The 22516-nt window shown below is 39.7% G+C and overlaps 1 protein-coding gene across 3 annotated transcripts in view; it reads left to right on the top strand.

The window, feature by feature from the left end:
- The first annotated feature begins 11824 nt into the window (after positions 1 to 11824).
- MID1 (midline 1) overlaps positions 11825 to 22516 on the top strand; it is a 140746-nt gene continuing 130054 nt past the window's right edge. Inside the window, exons 1-2 of one of the 3 annotated variants that reach the window (XM_066176813.1) lie at positions 11825 to 11934; positions 12076 to 12138. The gene's annotated coding sequence lies outside the window, so the exon portion shown is untranslated. Of the gene's footprint in view, positions 12139 to 22516 lie in introns of all 3 variants that reach the window. The other 2 variants (XM_066176812.1, XM_066176810.1) reach the window with 2 other exon arrangements.

Raw genomic sequence — 22516 nt, 5'->3', positions numbered from 1 at the left:
TTTATGAAGTGATAAGCCACATATTAATCGTTTTAACAGAAGGTTCTCTAGTTGTTAACATGGTAACACCTTGCAAGAACAACGTTACGTCCATTTTTCGTTCTAGAAATATGCAGCATTCTGCACTTCAAAATACATAAGGAAAGTGCCTATTTAGTACTTAGATCTGCTCAATATATTATCTTCCATGAATTTCTACCCTGTTGCTCAGACCAGCTATAAAAATTTTCTGCCTCAGACTGCAAAATATTAATTCATTTCCCAGGAATCTATTTGGATACAAGCTGTGAAAGCAGATCTGGAAGTTGCAAGCACATTTGCTCTCGCTCAATCTTAGTCCAAACTGAACCGATTACTAACACTATTATAGTAACAGGTGTTCAAATATATCCAACCAAGTTATTAGCCAAGCTTGGAGGATTCTTTTTGTTTTCTCTGACCACAGCCAGGTTATCAGTTGCATATGGATGTAATCCTACTCATATTTACCTCAGTAAAAATTGGGCCATTTTAAAAATAAATACGTTTCATAATAGCAGAGTTCCATTCCATGACTGTATCAGATGTCAATAGAAATTTTCAAAATAAGGTAGCAGGTATATAATGATCACAGAGACCCAAAGAAAGTCAAAACATTGGTGTTTTGATGATAATAAAAAATAGGAAATCTTATGTTTATTTACATTATATATATCCTAATAAACCAAGTCAAATTAAAATAAGTTAGTGTATTAGAGCTTCCTGTTAATTGCATCATGAAGAGTACAAGCAAATATAACAATTTGAAATTTGGTGCCTTTACAGTAAGTCCATTCAACCTGCCCTTCTAAGTAGGCAGTGCACGAAAGCATTTGCCCGTGAGTAGTATCTTAGTAAATGGTCGTGATTTGATGTGACACATTTTCTCCCCAATTTGCATACCTGATAATAGACTTCCTAAATATCATTTTCGGGTTCGCTGGCAAAAATGTAACCCATCTGAAAGAAACACTGGATGAAATGTTGGTGATGGGACAATCCCAAGTCTGTGCCAAATCTGAGACAAAGAGTTCAGATCATTAAGAGCTATATGGTCTATTGCCATGCTAATGTTTAGTTCTTTGTTTAGTGCAGACTTTTAAACTTGTTTCCATGACTCATTAAATCCTCTGAAATAAAAGTTCTCACAATTCTAGTACAGTGGAGCAGTTATTTTTGGACTTAATTATAAACAGGCTAGATAATGAGCTACCTAACTTGTCCCATTTTCTGAAGAAGGAAAATGGTTAGTGACCTCTCCTTTCTCAAAACAGTATCAAAATCCACTATATTTGATAGATAAAAGAGTGGAAAGTCCGTGAAAAAATGAAAGGAGTGTATAAGCAAAATGCCTATTGGACAACTAATATTTTAAAAAAGAAGTAAGAATATGTATTTTGTGAACCTATTAAGTATGCAGCTTAAGAGAATATCGTAACCATAGCAACCCCTTATCACCTGTTTGAGACACTGCAACATCTCCACGAAATGTACATCAATGCCCTGCTAACATTTGTAAAATGCTGATAATATTAGCTCTTGGAAATGGTCACACTGAAAGACAAATGCGTAAAAATGCCTGAGACTCAAGATCACCTGTCTGCTGTCTGACTGCTCCTTGCCCTTCTACTTTATTTTTATATATCAGTTTGATTAATCAAAAGCAAAAGATTAATGGGTTCAAGAAGCCACTGGAGGGAGCAGGGTGGTGGACACACATCGCTGCTCACCTACAGCATGCCTGTAATAACACTCTCAGTTAAGTGTGCTGAAGGCTTCACTGGTTTGTGGTGGCCAAACAAAGCCTAAAGGGTTGAACATGAGAACTCACACGAAGACACCCAAAATAAAGTAAGTACAGATCCTCTCATTGCAGCCGTTATCAATCTAAAAAGACTGTGAGTTGTGCCATTTACTCTATTTGCAGGATTTCAAATCACATAAAGCTGTAATGACAAGTTTTTTGAATGTAGAGACAGCTTCTCTTGTTTTAGATGTTGCATGTCAGATGGCCTCCCTTCATTTTCAGCTTCGAAGCTGAAGGTGGTCAGAGCTTTACACTTCTAACATCTAATATAAGAATATGGCCGGTGAATTTTTCTGTGGAGTTATTTCTGTGCCCCACAGCCTTTAGGGCTAGGGATGCTGGGATGGCCTGGAGAGCTCCTCTGCTGATGTGTCACCTTTTCCCAAAGGACTCTGTGCTTTGTCCTTTTTTGTGGTGTACTGTGTTTTTTCCACACAATTAAATACTTAGAGAAGCAGGTAGTCCCAGTGAATTACGAGTTCCTGTGATAAAAGAAATATGGAAATTGTGTTTAAATCAAAAGCCTTTCATTTTTGAATCCTTAGTATGATTCTTTTTTCTCTCTCACTTCAGTGTGCAGTGCACTGTATACGTGTGCTTCCACTCTGAAAAGACACACAGAAGGAGGAGGGCAGAATCAGTTGTTGCCAAGTGTTTGGTAATTGAGCAACATGACTGCATAACTCAGCCTAATTCCTCTGTATGTGATATGGGGTCTTCCTGTCTCGTTTTGCTCTGCTGCATCATATAGTATCAAGTTATTAGTTGTTAATTTGAGGTGGTAGATGGGAAACTGAGAGCACAAAAGCTTGGATTGCTGAAGATGACAGGGTATTCAGGACATCACTGTGCATTCCCATTGACATAAAGGACCTTCTTTGTGCCCAAGAGATGTGGAAAAGGCTTTATGAAATGAGTGTTAGGACCTTTTGCATATCATTGCAGTTTTATAGTGAAGTACAGCAAAATTACAGCTAAGGGAGATGTCTGAACAAGAAGGAGAGTATGAGCATATGTGACAGTGTGGCCCTAGGGATCAAAATCTGCATGAAATAGTTTTGTAGGCATGTATTAACCTTCATCACTGGGCTGATGTGCAGTAGCAGCTACTTCTGGGCTTTTTTTTTCCTGCTGTTGGTGTAAAATAATGATGTTGGAGGATGTGTTGCAGGCAGGGGTTATAATGGTTGAGTCTCCCTGTAAATAAGCATGCGTATTTATTAAATAAGACACTCTGGACATTATCTTCCAATTTCAGCATTGAAGTGATAAAGGCAAACTAATAATAACCTGTGAAAATAAAAGATGCAAAAATTAATGCCTAATAGTGAGCACTTTATTTCTATGTTGAGCTTCATTTTCCAGAATTCTTACCTGAATCAGATTTTCTGGGTTAATTCAGATTTTTTGAGTGCCTTCATTAAAGTGTTTATCACCAACTATGAAAATATAGTTTTCATGGACCAGTCTGCTTTTTTTTTATTTTAGCTTTTTTTTTTTTTTTTTTTTTTTTTTTTTTTTTTTTTTTTAATTAGAGCATCTTATAAAATGAGAATTAAAGGTTTGGATTGTAAAAGTGGTTTGCGTGGAACCTGGAGAAGTGCATTATCTTTGCAGTCATTGTCTTTTACTGCCAGTGCCGTTTAACGAAAAGGGAGGACTGAATAGGTGACACCTCTGGAAATGTGAGCTAAAGAAAGTAAAAATTCTTTTGGAGACTGGTAAACCTACACTATATATTCCTCTAATTAAAAGGAACAAGGTACGGGGACTCATAAAAGTACCATCTGAAAATGGTTTAATAGTTAAAAAAGGACTGCTGGACACAGATAGAAGCGTGAGACCCAACCAGACCAGTCCTCTCAGGGCAGTCCCAGTGAGCCTATTTATAAACACACCATTTCAAAACCCTCCTTAGCTGGTTTTAAGCAGTGCTCCTGGTGAGAAAAAGCATTAATGTGGTAAGCAAAGACTTACTGAAACTGTCTCCAACTTAACTTCTGTGACTAATGCTTCGTGATATCTGCCTACATTCTTGAATTGCTTAATTTAAAATCCTCTCATAAGAAGGTTCTTTTGAGTTTCTTTTAAATTCTTTGCCTGTTTTTCTCATTTGAAATCAGAGGAATGTGGTGGTTTTGGTGTTAACCTTCCCATATAAATATATTACATGGTCAGTACCAATGGTTTCTCTGAAGCAATGGGAAGGTGTAGTAATCTGATATTTTGTAGGTAATCTGACCTTGATGGTAACCCTAGTGAACTTCAGAAGTTTATGAGTCAAATCATGAGTCACATATGTTTGCAAATTCTCAGTTGTATAAAGCAGTTTTTTTGGCCAGAGTTTAAGGTTTTGGGGTGTGGGTTAAGGTTTTTGCTGTCATTCCCCAGCCCACCCCCTACAACCTCCTCTCACCACCAACACTGCAATCCACTGGTATCCTGAGTAAGGAAATATTTTGTTCAGTTGTAGGGAAGAGCATCTGAAGATTCAGTTATTTTCCACTGAGAAAGTCCAAGCATATACCTTAAGTTTTTCTTAAAGAATTTGAACATATTTCCTTACACATTCATGGATGTCTACGTACACTCATACACAGACACACACATTTTTCTAGAAATAATTTCAATAGTCTGTTTGTTGTGTTATCTGGTTAATACCAACTTTTGCATTCTAACTGCTTAGATTTAGTCCAGAAACTTGTAGTTACATCTGCAAAGATTAGTCTTTTTGTATCTTTCATTCCTGCTGATAAGCAGAGCCAGTGCAGCCTTGATTACAGTAATGTTCAAAGATGTTTTAGCATTTATAGATTTATTCTCTCCTTTATTATCATCAGCGTTATAAAGACGGCTTGAATACACACTCTGAGAATTCCAGTGAAGTAGATGAAACACCTTGTGCCTCGAGCACATGTAATTTTCAGGCTGCAGTTCATATTTCCAGTGTTTAAGATATGATTCTGAGTTATGTCACTTCACAAGTTTTCCGTGTGACCCCCTTGCTGCATAGCTGTCAGGTAACTTTTGTGCCTTCTGTTCCAGCAGGCTGCTTGTTTCAAAGAAGCCCTTTTTCCATGAGGCAAGGGGCTGGCACTGGAAAAAAGAGAAAAAGTGAGAATTCCCTACAAAAATATTCTCAGGAATTTCAACTGCAAAAAGTAATCTTATTAAATTAAATTTCATGAGATAGTGCAGACTGCTGGAAAACTTTTATGACTAGAAAAATGAAAAAACCAGTATTTTAGTCCGACTTGAACTTTTAGACAACTTTGTCTCCATTAATCTTAGCTGAAATATCTGATTTGAAGTCAGTAAAATATTGGTTGGTTGTCTTTTCAGTGGCAGTTGGCATCCTGGGATTTTTAAAGAGATACCCGAGCTAATTTTTTTACCTCTGTATGACCAAAATTGTCCAATGTCACTACAGGGAAATACAGCAGAACATTGAAATATCAAATGTTTTCTGAGAAGAGGAAATATGAGGAATTAAAAATTATAGGGAAATATTCCGGTTTTTTTGTGTTAACGCCTTGTCCCAGCTGAGATTTTTGAAAAGATGTTTTAACACCAACATTTCTTCTGTTTTGGAAAGTTTTGCAGCACAGAGTCAATCTCTATAATTCTTCCTGGACATGGTATAGTCTCGACAGTGCTTAGAGTTTCTCACTCCCGGCACACTCTGGGGTGGCACATGATATGTCTGACCTGTTGTATGCAGGTTGAAGAAAATTGTTTTAGAGCAGAGTGGCTTAATAGTGAGTGTTATATGGGGTCTTTTTTGCTAATCCTGTGGTTTAGGGGCTTTTCTTTCGAAAGGAAGGATTTGCATGGTTTGATGATCTCGGCTAACACGTAGATAATGGGGATTTGAGTACATGCCTGCTTGCTTCAAGTGACAATCGATCAGTTTAGGTTTTTACTTGTTTTAGTGAAATTGTGGCCAGATGACTCTCCCTCAAACCTGTGTGATCATATGTTTGGATATATCTTCTGGAACAGGAGAAAAATATTGATTTTGACAGATACTCTTTGATGCTTGACTGATGAAGGCATGCATATTATAACTTCTGCTACTTGCCTGCATCTTTATTTGCTTATATTGAGTCTCTTCATGACTGACTTTTGCAACTGGCCCCTAAAAAAGAAGTTTAAAAAAAAACTGCAATGGAATAAAGTTACTCTCTTTTTTTCTATGCTAATAGACGTTGCAGATACATAAGGTAATTCTTGTCTTCTTACTTTATCATTCTTTTTTTTCATGGAGGCTTCTTAGGACTGGAATATTAAAAAAATGTAGTAATTTAACTAGTATCTATTACTTATAAGAGCAATGAAGTATAATTACCACTGAAGTAGCAACTAATTGTAAAATCCTAGGAAATCAAATGGAGAAACAGTGGTAAACTAATTATGATTTCCACTTAATTCAGCATTTATATATCCTAGAGAACAGATGTTTTAAAAACTCTAAACCCTTCCAGCATCTTTCTTTTTTAGTCTTTCTAGCTTACTATATACTTCAGTAGAATTTTAGAATAGACTATCAGAGTCTTCTGATCACTAATTTATTACACATGACTGTGCACTAGCTTGTTCAGCCTAACAGATCAAGTATCTGCCTCATAGCAGATGTAGTAAAATGAAATCCAGCAGATATTATTCTTTTGATTAAAAAGCCTTAATCAAAAAGTCTAGTCAGTGTAGTCCTAAAGGCAAGTGCAGATGGATTGTTGTTTAACCACTTTTCTGTCTATTTGAGCTGAGGATTACATAGGTTGCTTAAGTGATGGAGAAAGAAGCTGTTCTGAAGTTATTTTCCCTTCTCTTTTGCTTGAAGCTGGTGCAGTCCCAAGTGAGATCAGGGCACTTGGAGTGATTTTGTAAAGGGTGAATGGTTTTCTAAGGGTTGCTCCACCAAGAAGACTGAAGGATGTCCTGATTTTTCTCACCTCTGCCTGTTTTACTGATACCCTGCCAAAAGGCTGAGTCTTGAAAGGAAATGAATTCCCCAACGATCCGACTTAGGGACATCTCTGTGCACTGTGGCTTTCAGTGTGTATGTGTACATAAGGATGTCTGACACTGCAGGTCCTAGTTTCAGACATTCTGCCAGCATGGTCAGTTTGTCTTCATTGCTTTCACTGCAGCAATTTCTATAAAAGCAGCTAACAACTGCTTTGTGAGATCCAGCTCTGTACAGTCTTATATTCACAAATGTTAACTAAATCATTTGAAAACATTGCATGATAATGTTCACATCTTGAGAACAGTTTTTCATATTCAGGGTATTTCAGAATTTTTCCTCTTTTTTTATACTGTCTTCTCATAAATTTGTCTTCATCTTACAACCTTGTATTTTGTGCCAGTTCTTCTGGAGGTTATTTTTACATGCCTTAAGTATTCTAGTGTTATATGGGGTTATTAAGAAGTATTCTGTATTCTGGACATCCTGCTCTTCCTGCAGGTGCCAATTTAAAACTGCCAAGGGAGGGACTGTAAAAATGAATAGAAATGAATTTCAATGCCAGTAGTTTGGATGTGAATGTTTGATTTTTCTCTCAAAGTGCAGCAGTCTAGCTGCTTGTCTTATTTTGAAAAACATGTTTTTATTACTTGTCTATATTGTAAAGTAAAGCAAATATATTTGTGATTGACTTCGTACTTGAAGTTGCTAATTTTCAAACTAGGGTTGTTCCTTTCTAACCTATATGCTGGGTCATATTTTTCTCTGCTGCAACTCTTTCACTCCTACCATATAATCAGATCCTGGGGTCTGCTCTGTCTTTGTTTGGCACAGCTCAGTAAAGAAATAGAGTGGTTCTCTGTCTTTAGCGTATATTAAATTCTCTGGGCCCAGGAGGATTTCCATGGCAGCTGGAATTCAGCTAATGAGAGAAAGTCCTTTTTGCCACTTCCTGTTCGGTGCTCCCCCAGCAGCTGATGCAGACTTATCTTGGTCTGGACTGCATAAACTGCATTACACCAAAAAAACCCCACAAAAAACAACAACAAAAAACAACACAAACAAACAAACAAACAAAAACCCACAAACAAACAAACAAACAAAACCCCCCCAAAAAACACCAAAAAACTCCCCAAAACAAAACACCACAAACCTTCCAGCAACTAGTGATCCCACATAAGGCTGTTTTGCATTTGATCCCAGTTCAAAATAATTCTTGTGTTTGGTAATTTATTAGAAAAAATAAAAGTATATAAGGAAGGTTTAGTTTAAAAATCAGTGAGCACAAGTTTTAGATTCTGAAATAGTGCTAAATTTTTGGTATCAAGATTTTTGTCTTTGCCTTGTCAGAACTTAAAACCTTCAAAAGTGCACACTGCATTGACAGGCACTGAACTAAGCCTCATCCCACTAAATTTAGATGAATATTTTAAGAAATAGTTGATGTGCTGACAAAGACCACTCAACACCTAATTTAATATGTCCATGTAAAAAATATGTGATATTTTTACATAATGTACAATTTGTAACTGGTATTACACAGTGGTAATACAGTCTTCTGCACATTTATAGGAACTTTCAAAGCTTTTTGGCTACATAAACTGGCTCACAACACATTCTAATCATCTTTTTCTTAAGCAGCAATAGAAGGCAGGATTTTTAGCTAGTGCCCAACACCCTGAGTTCTCACAAATGCCTACTGACTATTTTTGCCAAGTCAGGAGCAGAACAGCACAAACCACACTGAAGATCTTCCTGATCAATGCTGCCAATAATGGAAGACCAGCTAAAGTTATCCTGCCTTGATTTTGCTTTAGTGAAGGGGGCAACATAATGCTTGAGACATGAGACTAGATGGAGGGCTTGTGTATCTGCCCTTTTTGTCTAGGAGGTGCTTGGTGTGTGATGAGGACTGTGACAGGCATCCACAGTGAGCAGCAAGGTCAGAGCAACTTTGGTATTTCTGTGTCTGCTGATGTCACTCATAACTCCAAGGGGTTTGATAAGAGGAATATGTGACCATTACTGCTGATAACCAGTGTTCACATAACATAAAACTGCCAATGGTTATGTGTGCTTGTAGCCATTTCACTTTTAACTTGGATTAATTCAATAGAATCTTTTCAAACTATTGTGGTGTCTACCATGACTTTGTTCTGGCTTATGCAGGTTTTTGCTCTCAGTAATGTCTGAACTTACACCTGGCACCACCTCCTCTGGCTGCTCTTACCTCCACTGGTTCCAATGGACAGATGGTAAAAGTTTCCTCTGTCAGGGATAGAATCTCCTTTCACTACCCCAGACATCATTTGATTTTCTCAGGCACACTCATACACTTGGGTTATAGATACAAAACCTGATTTTCAGAGGAAGGTGTAAAAACCAGCACCTGTCTTCTTGCACCCCAGACAGCAATTCCTCTTCCTCACATCTAGCTGTTCATCTGTGTCTTTGGATGCTGACTACCCTCAAAACCACTTATAGATCCTCTCTTTTCCTCTTGTGCAACTCAGAATACTCTAGGAAGTGAAGTTTTCTGAATCCTAGGAAGTTTTCTAGTTTTCTGAATCCACTGCATGTGATAATACCACTGCACCCCCTGCAGCTGGTGCAGAACTTATCTTGGTCTGGACTACAAAAACTGTGTTACGCCAAAAATCTCTAGCAACTGCGTGTGGGTTGATCACAAAGTACATTCCTCAAAGGTGGAAAGTGAATGGCATAAATAGAATAGGGGCTGTCTGTGTCACTGGATTTTTAAAAAAATAGCCCACACCCCACCCTGAACATAGGTCATTGATTTTAAATGGTTTCATTTTTTTGCTAATACTAGAAATCAGTTTCCACCCTATACAATCAACTCATTTTTGATGCCATGTTCTGCTGGGTTTTCAGTGCAATGCAGTGCCCATCCAATCCTGTAAGTTGTGCATGTTGTATGTGAAAAGGTGTCTGCATTTCCGGAAAAGTTACAAAATTCTTCCATCTTTATCCTGTTTGAGTTCTTCCAGAAACTTTTGTTCTGTTCCCATGTGAAACTCTGAAGCTATACTAAGAATCCCCTTCTTAAAGCCCTGAAATCAAATATAGGGAGTTTGTGTGAATCCTTTGAAATCCTTACTTATTTTTTAAGTTTTAAACATTTTACTGCATACTCTTCACCAGGGTAGTTTATCCCTAATGTTCTAATTACTTTGGAAAACTACATTTATGTTTCCTTTGAATGCATCCTGGAGAGGATTCTCACAGATTTAAAGTAGTAAAAGGTCTTCACATACCACATGCTCATTTCAAGTGTCACCTAGGGGACACCTCTGTGTCCCCTAGCTATGCTTGGGGAACAGAGGACAAGCATTCCTGTTAAGTGCTCCTAATGCACCTCACTCTCTGCATTGCAGCTGCTTCAAGCTGTTGTGCAAGTGGGCAGTATTAGAGCATCACTGGGACATCACTCACTTGTCTCCACATTGGCTAGAGAGGATGGCTTGGGCTTACCCTTATGCAGAATGTTATATTGATCCCTTGAGATGGTTGGTGTTGCACATTAAAGCGTAGAATTGGATCCTTCCTTCTGAGGACACAGACCAGGCGAGAGTAAAGTTGGACCTGGCTTAAGTGCAGTAGTGGTTTCAATCAAGTTTTCCCTCCATCTATGCCATTCTTCTGATCTGCAGTGCCAATATTATGCAAGCTCCTTTGTTTGTTGCAGTTGTGAGAAAAATCATTATTGTCTTTAAATGGAAAAACAAATAAATACATATTTCAGATCTTTTCTTTCTTCCCCTGTTAACATACCCACTGCTGGAGCTTATCATAAGTTAAAAGGAAATATATTTTTAGAAGCTTTTAATTAAAATCCTGGAAACATATCATTGTAACTTTTTTCCTGTAACTCAATTCAATATGATTACTTGTATTGCTAAGGGGTTTTATGGATCGAGATTAATTTTTTCATTGGTAGATAAAGCCATTGCAGAAGTAAATTCGTGATATTGGGACTTTACTTCAGGCATCAGATTTGCCTGATTGTTCCCTAAGATCAAAAGACAGATTTCCATTAAGAGCGAAACAGAATGACTTACAGGCTTCTGAACTGATATTAAGTTAGAAACCTTCTCCACTTTGGAGAAGATTGGCTGGTATCAATTTGCAGGCTTGCTCTTCTCTGCTTTTTTTTTTTTTCCCCCTCAAGAAATTTGTTACTATATTTTCTTCAAGGTCCCTTCCAACCCAAACAATTCTATATTTCTATGAAACGTGGAAATCAAACAGCAATGGCACTTCAGATTTGAGATTTTTGATTTTGCCTTTTCTTTGTTTATTTTTATGAAAGCCACCGAGGGGCAGCAGATAGCAGCTGATTTCCCTAAAACAAAACAAAACACTTTTTTTTTTTTTCTTTTCTTTGAAGTTGAATTTCGAGTGCAGTGTTAGCTTGCATGAAAAAACTCAGCTTCAGGAATGAGGAAACCACCCTCCTTAAGGGAACGCAGACAATGAACTGAGGCTAGGGATGATTAAACGTTTGCCACTGAAACAAGTACAACTTTGCAACAAAACATTTCCATAGCCTACGGATCCACACATATATTTTTGTTCCTTCCAACAGACAGGCACTTGCCCGTAATGTAAATGGTAAACGGTATTTTACTCCCTGCTTATGTCATTATGTAATTTTTCCTTTTAATCTGACTTGAGGAAATCGGTGCTTCTGGAGACGGGATATTGCCACTTTATCGGGCGGCTGCCCAGAGTTCCTGCATCACTCTGATGTTGCATTAGTTTCAATCGGGCATTTACATATCCTTGCTGAAGTCCTGGGAGTCTGTTAAGCTTCGAGCAGACCCAGAGCAGTTACATGAGAATGGGAATAATCTCTTACACCGCAAATTGACTTCCCTCTTTGTAGCCCTAGACACTGTTTCCAGCTGCTTTCAGTCTTTTAAATCCTTGAAAGCTTTCCTAATCCTCGTGTAGGCAGCAGCCTTTATGTGCTCTGCCGCCCTCCCCTTGCTCCTGATTGGCGAGGCTCTTCCACGGCCCGGCTCAGCCAACTGCTCCATCGCTGCGCTGCGGTTTGAAATCAGAGCCAGGCGGACAGTTGCCTCCCCGCTGCCGACTTCTCATAGGCTGGGCGAGGAAGGTTGGGAAACTTGACATTGTCTTAGGGCTCCCCCCAGCAAAGAATAAAAAGGGAGGGGGGAAATAATAGGTAGGGAAGAGGAAGGAAGGGAAACTTGCTTACGGTGGGAAACTTGATGGATTTCTGCCCTGCCGACAGCAGCGCGGAGTGAGCAGCCCCTGGCCGGCCGGCTGGATGGATGATGGGAATCTCACCATGAGGCAGGTAAGGAGCCACTGCCCGCCGGCTCCGGCTTCTACAGCTCCCAACCCCTGCCCATCTCCGCTGCTTTTTTATCCCCGTCCTCTTTATTTTCTTCTTACAAGTTTCCGGGTAGTGGGAAAAAAACCCGAAGCAACAACAACAAAACAACAACAACAAAGAACTATTTTCTTTCCCCCCCTCCCTGATTCTCCCGGTAGGCAGGGATGCCATGCAAGTCATGGTACGTTTTGGATTCATAGGGAGCATGGAAGCGGTTTGCGAGCTATGTAAATCAATTCCAGTTTGCCATGGTTTAAGCGCATTGTGTAGGCTGTCTCGCAGCCCTGTTTGTGACATGCGAAGGGAAAGAACTTGCTGTGTTATAAGCCTAAATATGCCAATAACTCAGCCCAAGGATAATTTATTAAATAGCTCTGCATGAGTTCCTTGCCTGCCAGTGCTTTAATCTTCTGATTGTTTTAAAACGTAGTAGTTTCAAGCTGTCTTGCAGCTTCACAAAAGTACTTTAAGATGGGTTTTCTAGGGATTTTTTTCTAAGATTATTCAAATGAGGGATTTTTTTAAAAGACTTCTATTCACCTGAGGAGACAAAAGGAGCTTTTATTTTCATTCTCACAGTTGAAAGGCACAGTGAAAAAATGTTTTTGATTCTTGTTTTTCATAGTTTTACAGCAACAATGTGTACTTGGAAGAGCCTTGTGGGAGGAAGAACAACTGGCTGTGTCTTGAGACTGAATCAAAAATCTGTCCCAGTTTAAAAAGCCAGTCCACTTCCTAAACTTTCTCATAATATGTTATTTTCTGGGTAGGCAATGAGTAAATATGTGGAAATGAGAAGTTTTCTAGGTTTTCTGTGTGGGTGTCATTCATTCAGTTCTCAGGGGGACTATTATAGAACATGTCCAGGAAATGCATGTGTGAGGATTTTGCACCTGTAGCGCAAATGGAACATTTGTTTTACACTCGCTTTCTGAAACCATGGTGGGAAAATCGCAGCTTCCTTGCCAGTTTTCTCTAAGTTATAGGAGGTGAGGAAGGGTGAAGAAAGAGAAAACATAGGTGACAGAACAAGGAAAGGTGTTTCTTGCTCCCACTAGCAAAATCACAACATTTTATAACTCTTCAGAGAGAGGGGAATTCTTGTCCTTGCAAAGCACAATGAAGGGCGTTTTAGATACTGAAGTTGATCAGCTGGATGCATGTAGTCATCAGAAATCATTATCACCACAAGAGGGTACTTTGGCACAGAGGGATACCAACAAGGAGTGCGAAAGAAGCAGAAATGTTACAGGACGGCAATAATAAAGTGCAAAATGCTCTGTGAAACGTGCACTTCACTCTCCTGAAATATTTCTACCTAAAGAATAAGCTTCGGGGACAATGAAGATTCATAAATGGCGGGTTAAAAGAGCAAGGCAAATAAGTCTAATTAGAGAACGGCGGCAGAGGGAATGCTAAGGTACACACGTACCCTCCAGAAGAGGAGGAGGGATGGGGAGACATTCCATCCTGAAGAAGGGTGCAGGCACAGGCGGGCCGGTTCTTGCCGGGCCCGGCCCGTCCCGCGGCGGGGGCTGCGCGCTCCCGCCCCGCGCTCCTCGGGGCAGAGCCCGCCTGCAGCAACGCGCGGCCAGCGTTTGTTTGAACACCTGCCTCTGAGTGCGGCTTCTCTCTCCCGTGCCAAGGGAATCGTTTGGGAGTATTTCCCTGGGTTCGGTTGGTTTGCTGTGCACAAATATTTTCAGTTTGGCAGGGAAAGTCTGTGGGCACTGCGAGGACCCGAGGGACGAAACCAGGGAGCTGGATGTCAAGGTGGTGTACAGCTACTGTGTGCATCAGCCCCTGTCAGCAGAATTCCTGTTTTAGTGGGAAATGAAGGTTGTGGTGGGCTATGAAATAACTGTAAAAAGCGTTTAGGAAATCCATTACAGCAGACACTTAGGAGCAGACAAGTCATGTGCAGCTGGAGCCCTCATTCTTGCTCCTGTTGGAAATTGTTAAGGGAAGGAGCTATATGCAGAGGGTGACCTTTCCATGGCCCTCCCATTCAGAGCAATAGAGAGCTCTTTTTTTTTACCTTTTCTTCTACCTTATAATCATCTCTCCCTACCTGTCCTGCTGCTTTCTCTGCCCTTCTTTGGTGCTCCTTTCCTCATCCTTACACCATGTGGGAGGGAGTGGGTTAACTCCTTCCTCTTCACAGGATTTGGGAGTGAGTGCTCCCACTTTGAGAGGCTCTTGGTTGGACCTATAGCTCGATTTGGTGTTGCAGAGTTAACCATCAAGTACATGGGCATATGGCAATGTACTGCAGGTGTTGGAATGAAACCATATACTATGCTGATGACTGATCTGACCCAAGGGCAACCCACAGCTACTGAACAATAGCACATAGAAAGATAAATGCACTAATTTCCCCAGCTGAAGTGGAGGAATTACTGTAGAAATGTAATATGCAGCCTGTTGATAAGATTCAACCTAATTTACTACTGTGCCAGTCCAATAGTCTCCAGCTGCTCACAGGGGTTGGTGTAAATACTGAGTTGAGATTTATAAATAAGACAGTATAAAGAAGCAGTCATTTTCAGCTGATCATTAAAAACCTCAGCAAGAGGTGTCTTTTTGCTGTCTTGTAGAATAACCTCATGAATAAGGTCCAGCAACCAAAATAGGACCATTTCTATCCAATCTGAGAAACTATCCTGATCACAATGTACCAGTAAATGTTTAAGCATCCACAGGAAATATACCCATTGGTGTGTGCTGTAAGACTAGTGTTAGGAAGCAGAAGTGCAATTTTTAAAGGTATCTTACATAGTTGCAAAAACATAAAAAAGAACTAACAGTCAAGAAAAAGCTTTTTTTTTCTTCTTCAGAGTTCAGTTCATTATTTATAAAGCAAGTAAATCTGCAAATGATGGAAACTCCTGAAGGGGTGCTCAGCCTTCATGAAGGTGGAGTTTTTGTGTGGCTGGACACAGTTATGTGGCTGGATTCCTTGAGTTTGCTACAGAACTGGAGAGGGCACTGTGGGCTCTGTTTTGTTTCCTAAGCCTACTTCACAGAAAAATCAAATGTTTGATGAATTTTAATACTTCATTTTCATTCCCTTTCAACCACAACATATCCCCGAAGTGCAGCTTGCAGGAGTGTCATTGACAAAAAATGCAGATCCTTATTTTGGCCTCTTCCTATTGAAGTACCATTGACTTTGATGGAGGAAGTCTTGAGTCCTGAACCCTTTGTCACATAAAGAGGTTCAACTAAACAACTGTTAACTGACAGGCCACCTAAAAATGAAAAACTGTGTTTCTAAGGTGCATAAAGCCATTATAATTACTTATCATGTCTGCAGTCATATGACTTTTAGTGTGCATATAATCACCAAGTGAATAAAGGCTGTATACAATTTCAGCGCAAAACATATGCAAAATTCACAATCACCCCCCTTCCTTTCAGCTGTTTAAGTTCTTAGCATGTGTTTCTTATTTCCTATTTTCTTTTGCATACCTTTTTAAAATTCTTAATGTGTTTCTCTGTAGAGAAGCAGTATTCTTGTGCAGTAGTTTCTGTAATCCTTTGCCTGGCACTAGGAAATTATCTTATAGAGTTCATCCTGGGATGTTTTGTTGTTTGTTTGGCCTGTAAGGGAAGAAAGAGCATCTTGAAGGAGGCTGCCTTTTTTTGAGTTTGTACCATGCAGAATAAAGAGAACATGTGTACAGAGTCCGCAGGCTGGGAGTGTATCAGTTAATTAGTGGCTGGACATTGCTCGGTAGGAAGCCTGGGGAGGATTTTTGTGCGTGTGTGTATGTGTTGTCTGCTCCCTTTGATCACTTGTGTGGTAAATAGACATGCAGGGTAGCTATAGCAACATGTGCTGTAGGTTGGTGGGAACAGAGGGGATGGGATCCCCTGACAAAGGGTAGTTTGTTAGAGTAGTTGGTTCTGATTAGAAAAAGGTGGCACCAATCAGGGTATTTAAAACCATCACTTTTGCAAAACGCAAATGAATGTTACCAGTTTCAAAGTAATGCTTGTTTCTGTAGCTCTACAGGAGTAGATCACGTGGAAGATTGGTGAGGAAGGGGGAGGGATAATAAAAAGCAGAGCATAACCCATTTACACTTTTGAATGTAAAAATACTCACGCTAGATGTGCTTTTTCTCGTTGGTGTTGCGCTGTCTACGCAGTTTCCAAAAGAAGCATTTGCAGGAGCCAGATTCCCACAGATACAAACACAACAACAGTTGCGTTTTTAAAATATGGCTTCAGGAGGCACTGATGATAATGTGACGTTAAGTAGTGCATCTGATCCATTACCTTTGCCTGATTTATAAGAGTTCCGTATACAATTTGCGATCCTAAGAGCCTGTTCCTATTTCAGCAACCTACCTGTAGAGGTCAGACTTGAAGCTCTCAAAATCTTCCCATGATAGAATTTCAACCTAAAGCTATAAATATACATATCTATAGCCACTTTCCTCATTAACTTGATGTAGAATACTTTTTAAATAATGTTGTTTTTTCAGTGTCAAGTTATTAAATAACACCATGTTCTGAATTGATGGAAACCTGAAATACATCAAAATTCAGCTTCATTTCACGTCTTGAACAGAACCCAACCTAAAGCTTTTATTAGAGCCTGAATTATTTAGATGTGTATCTCTGTCTCCATGATCCCCACTAGGCCTTCTACCTTTGATGAGGTCTGTCTCCAGCTCCCTCCCTCCAGCCTGCCCAGCCCTCTGCTGCGCTGGCTGCCGGATTCCCACTGCTGCCTGGTCTCAGGGCTTCCTCACTGGCAAGGGACAGGGAAGCAGGCAGTGCCACAGAGGGTTTCAACAGCTTCTGAGCACTGCAAAAAGTTGTCAGACCTCAGAGTCCCTCCACAGAGTAGCACGAGAGGTAAGGGGTCCGCTGGATCCTGGGGTCAAGGAAAATGAAATGCTGGGAACAAGGAGCTTGCAGTGCTGAATGCTTGCAGGGGATCTACTGAAGCTCAGGAAATGCTTCAGCATTTTTAGAAACAGTTCGATTTGTCTGTGGGTGAAGACTGAGCCGAGAGAAAGGAGCAGACCAGTATTCACATACAGCCATATTAATTGCCTTTTGGATGTGCACTGGAGTTTGTTTGAACTGAATTTCAGACTTTGCAGGGTATTTCATTCTTTAGCCTGTTTTTGGTTCAAAGTCTTTATTACAGTCGTGCAGCTTAGAGCTTGTAATGCTTTAGCAAGCTGTAAGGAATTACTGTATATCCCTGAGATCCCTGGCTTGCAGCAGAATCCAGCCTGTCTGAAGGCTGGGAAAAGTGCTAAAGGGTAGGAAGCTGATTTTGATCTCTTTTCTAAACAGTAAAAATAGTTCTTAATTCTTTAAAATTCTTTCCCATTTGCTGTCATGTCATGGTTTTTTATCATTAGTATTTATATCTTTCCAGGGGCTGTAGGAGGAGAAAAAAGCTGGCAAAGAGGCAATGTTTGTTTGGCCCAAAAAGTTTTATGATTAAGTGTTGATATAACTGGGTACAAGAACAATTTTAAGATAGTAAAACAAATAAAAGAAAGTCCAGACTTTTATTCCTGTAAAAGGAATAAAAGGATAGTAAATGAGGAGACCAATGGGGCTGATAGGATTTTTTATTGTAGTGTGATAGACTTTAAGGAAAATATTTATGGAGGAACACTTTATGGCCCCAGAAAGGAGCTGGTGACACGCTGTGACAGTCACTCCACATTTTGGGGCAGAAAGGCCAGTGTATTTCTCATGCTTTTGGTGGCTACAACATCTTTCCATCACTTTTCACCCAGGCTGCCTTGTGCTGCCTGTGCTCCTGTGGGGCTCCAGTGTCTGAGCAGTGCCCAGGACTAATGACATTGACTCTTCTCTTTGGGTCTGCAGGTATTTAATTACTGAACAACTGCAGCAGGAGCTTAGAGAGACCGCCTCCCCCCACACACAGACCCTCTCCCCACACTACCAGAGTGGTAGGGCAGACTCATTTGCGGTTCTGCCAAGCTGATGCACTTTGCAGACTCAGGTGAAGTGAGAGCTTACTTAGATGAGACCCTCCCTCCCCCTGCCCCATTGCTGGGATCTCCTTTTTTTTTTTTTTTTTTTTAACCTTTATTTGAGGCACAAGTTGAGACTGATATTTTCTTTCAAAACTAGTGAGAAATCAGTATTTTATGGCAAAATTGTTCTCAAAAAAAATTTTATTCTTTTTTTTCATTAGTTATTCCATATGGAAAAATGATCCCTTTTGAAATTTATTTTGTTCTGGTTAGGAGTTTTGGGGTTTTGTTTAGGGTTGGATTTTTTTGTTGTTGCTGTTTGGTTTTTGTTGGGTTTTTTTTCTTCTACTTTTTAATTTGGCATGTTTTGTGTATTAGTTTGGGGATTTTTTCTTCCTGAGAGGTAATTGGAGACATGAAAGGAAAAAAAAGAAGAAAACGAAAGGAAAGAAAAGAAGAAAACAAAAGGAAAAGAGAAACTCTACACATTTTGATACATTTATATTTAGAATTGGAGTTGCCAAATCTAACCACTCCATCATAAAAACAGCCAGCATCCCAGTTTCAAGGAACTCTTCATCACCAAGCAAGCTTCAAAAGTTTTGGAGGGGGTTTTGGTTTTATCATTGGATTGTTCTGGTTTTCCCTCCCTAATATTATGCCCTTATTGGAAAATCTCTATGTATTTTACATGGAAGGTATACTCTATTGACAGCTTCTCCTTTGTGGACCACCAAGGTCTGCCTCTGTCTCCTGCCTCCCTTTTTTCCTATTTGTAATCAGTTCCAGCTCTCTGGGCAGTGAGGTCTCAAGCCATCAGCCCGGTCTCTGGTTCCACCTCAGCTCTGGCTGCAGGGATACAGACAGATCTCTCTTTTACTTCTTGTTTCTGTTCTTGTTGAACACACAAGAGACTGTAGGCAGAAGCCTAAGCAACTCTGTAAATAATCTCACTGAAAAATACACGTGTTCTAAATCTGATGTGCAGAGGAACAACAAGAATAGGAGAAGGGAAGGCTGCCCAGAGCTAGGAAAAGGACTGATCCTTTTAGGACAGTGCACGTGGATAAAGCTCTTGGGCAGGGACACATTGTGAAGCACAGACCAGGTTTGTCCATGTGATACTCAAGAGATTGTGTGTTCTTTGGTTATGCCTTGTATCAAATGCCATGGATACATCCATGCATTTCCTCCCTGAGAGTTGTCAGCTCTACGGACCTTGTTTTGAACAACTTAGGAAGCCTAGGTTTTGACTGTGTGGGCCAAAATTTGCCTTATCAGACCAGCACCAATTGAAACAGGTAAATGGTTAATGATTTAATTTCTAACTGGCACATCTCAGAATTATAGTTTAGACTGAGATTTCAAAATGGGATTTAAGCAGTTCAAAAGTGCACTGTATTGTTTTGTTCTAATTAACACAACATGGTGATAAGACATTAAAGCAGAGTGACAAGACTATACATTGATAACAGGGGACATTAATGCCTGGAGACACAGTCTACATTGTAAAAATCTGAAAAAAAAAGGGCTTATTATGTTAGATAGGTCAATGTGATTTGACCTAGTTTTGCTTTGCTGCTTGGAAATTATGTCAGTATTTGTTATGTCATCTCCTTGGATGAGCAATTTAACATCCTTTTTGCATTGCAATGTTGTCCTAATATTTTATATATTTACTTGCTCTCTAAAAGGATCCTTCAGGCTAATTCTAGAGATCTGGGAAAAACTGATACAAAACAAAAAACCTGAAACCAGCTTCCCTTTCATATATGTTCTCTGTGCAACAAAAAGGAGTAAATTTAGTCACAGCAAAAATACTTTTCAGAATTTGTAACTATATCTTGCCCCTTTTGTATTTTAGACTCAATAAAGTTCATGAATATAAAATGACTCTGCTAACTCATATAGCTATGCACATCTTTTCCATAGAGGTTTTTAATTGCTAAAACACAGCATTTTTAACTTTACCTAGATGCTTATGTAAAATACAGTGGCTTAAAGGAACCACACCATATACTTCCCTGAAAGGTAAGGTATCATACGAAGTCATCAGTATTTCTCTCGGGGGAAAAATGAGGTGTTTTCTTTTAGTCTTCATCAAAATCACAAGCCTTTGCCTTCATATTTATGTTAATGTTGGTTTTTTCCTCTGCTACCATCTGGACGTGTAAGGCATTTGCCAGGGCTCAAGTTGTGGTACATCAGGGAACAGCCAGGGGATTAGATATTACTGTTCTTTGCTCTAATGGGAAAATTTTGTTGTTGCAGTATTTTGGTAAACGTTAGCAAAGGAAAGCTCTGTCTCTTCCATAGCCTTACCTATCTTCTCACAGCTATGCCTCTTACTGTGCTTAACAAAGGTAGGGTATAGCAAGGTTGCACCTTTTGCTTCTTAACATTTCTTGGTCCAAAATGGGCAGCTCTGAAGCCTGACTTTGCTTCTGCTGAAGTCAGTGTTATTGGGGAGGTCAGCTGGATCCCCTGTTCAAAATAGTCTTTTATTGTAGTTATTCAAATAGATCTTTTGTGACAAATAATAAGAAATTTATTTTTGAATTTCATCATGAGCTTGTTCCTTGCTGTGTCAAAATATTTTAATGAGCTAAGACCTGTACAAATTCTTTACCATTTCTGCACAAATACATCTAATCTTCAAAAGGTCCTGCTTACTCAGTTTCTTCAGCTCAAGTAAAATTAAAAATTGTAATAGTTGAATTCTTTGAGCATACTTCAGATGCAAATGCTCTTAACATCCCTTGTTAACCAGCTTAATTGCAACAAAAGCCCAATATGAATGTGTATTCAGAGGTGCCTCTTCTTTGGTATAGCATTTGCTCTTGATCCCTAATTAAGCCTTGTTACTGAAGGTTAAAAAATCCTCCCACAATTTAACTCTCCTTGAATATCTTGACTGCAAAAGAAATTGTCAGGGGAGAAGTCTGCTATTACCTCCCATGTGCCTCCTCCTTTTAAACAGAACTAAAGAGTAAACTGGTTATGAAGGATTAACAATGACTGGAAATAAATATCACATATCCCCAGAGTAGTGAAAGCCTCATGCATGAGGAAGATGATGATTGTGGGTTGACAAGACGATTCACATAGCTAGAAAAACTGCAGAGACTTACAGAAGATTCTCACTGTGCTCTGGCCCAACCTTCTCTTCAGGACAGGTTGCTACATCAATTTCTTCAAACAATGCTGAGGATTTCCAGCACGTGAGAGGCCACTGCATTCCTAGGCAGCCTCTAGGCTTCCAGTCTTCTTTTATTTTTCCCCCTCAACCCAGACAGAATTTCTCTTGCAGCACTTCATGCCTGTTGCCTCTTGTTCTGCCAGCAGGCATCCTTGTCTAGAGAGTAGCTCTGTTTCCTCTATTACTAACTTTGTAGATATTCAAGGAGTGTCATTAGATCTCCTTTGAACCTTCTGTTCTCCAGTCAGAGCAAACCTGTTTCCTTTAACCTTTCTTCATATGTCAAGTGCGACAAGACCCTAGTAATCTCAGTGGCCTCTGCTGGACCCTTCTCAAATTCTCCAGCTGAGGGACCACAAGTGGTCACAGTATTCCAGGTGTGGCCTTGTAAGTAGAGTGAAATAGGTTTATTTCCTGGGTTACTGACTGCTCTCTTACTGGTGCAACCCGGGAGGCTGGAGGCCACTTTCCCTGTTGGGACACACCACTGGCTCCCAGCCAGCTCACTGCCTGCCACTGCCCCCAGGTCCCTTTCAGCAGAGCTGCTGCTCCAACCCATCAGTCCCCAGCTTGTATTGCTGCTTGAGATTACTTCCTTCCAAGCACAGAACGTTACATTTGACTTTGTTTAAGCTCATATTATGGCTTAGTTGATAAAGTTACTTTACAGCCTCCAAGAGGGACTTCCTGGCCAACATAACAAAACAGAAACAAGCTCCCAAATTTTCCCTGTTTATATAGATCTTATTGTGTGATTGCTCACAGAGGGCTTTAGTTATTTCACAAGCATCATCTGTCTTTCTGGACCAGAAATCCTGGGGTATTAGGTCATGGATTTTGTCTAATTTGTCTATTTCCACGATGTTTTCTATTGTGTGTTTCTATGAATGTATACCTCTAAATACTGTAGAAGAGTTAGCTTTAGGAAGACAGATTGCATCATTTTGGTCTTGAAAATCTGGAAACTGTTACTGGAGAAAACAGGTTTATGGAGAAATGCGTTCCCTTATTTCCCCATTTGTCTTGATCTGATGATGTAGGTATGCACCAAAAGAGACTAATAATTAATTGTGCTGATTTTTTGCCTAATGTTCCCTTGAGTTTTCAGACTAATTCCAGTACACTTTCTTAGTCCAGTGATTTTTTTAGCTCTTTGTATTGA

The sequence above is a fragment of the Chamaea fasciata genome, unplaced genomic scaffold, assembly GCF_029207755.1.
Source record: "Chamaea fasciata isolate MVZ Bird 193981 ecotype frontalis unplaced genomic scaffold, bChaFas1.0.hap1 SCAF_2, whole genome shotgun sequence".
Taxonomy (NCBI): Eukaryota; Metazoa; Chordata; class Aves; order Passeriformes; family Sylviidae; genus Chamaea; species Chamaea fasciata.
The sequence above is the reverse complement of the archived record's forward strand: the minus strand, read 5'-3'. Positions and strand labels throughout refer to the sequence as shown.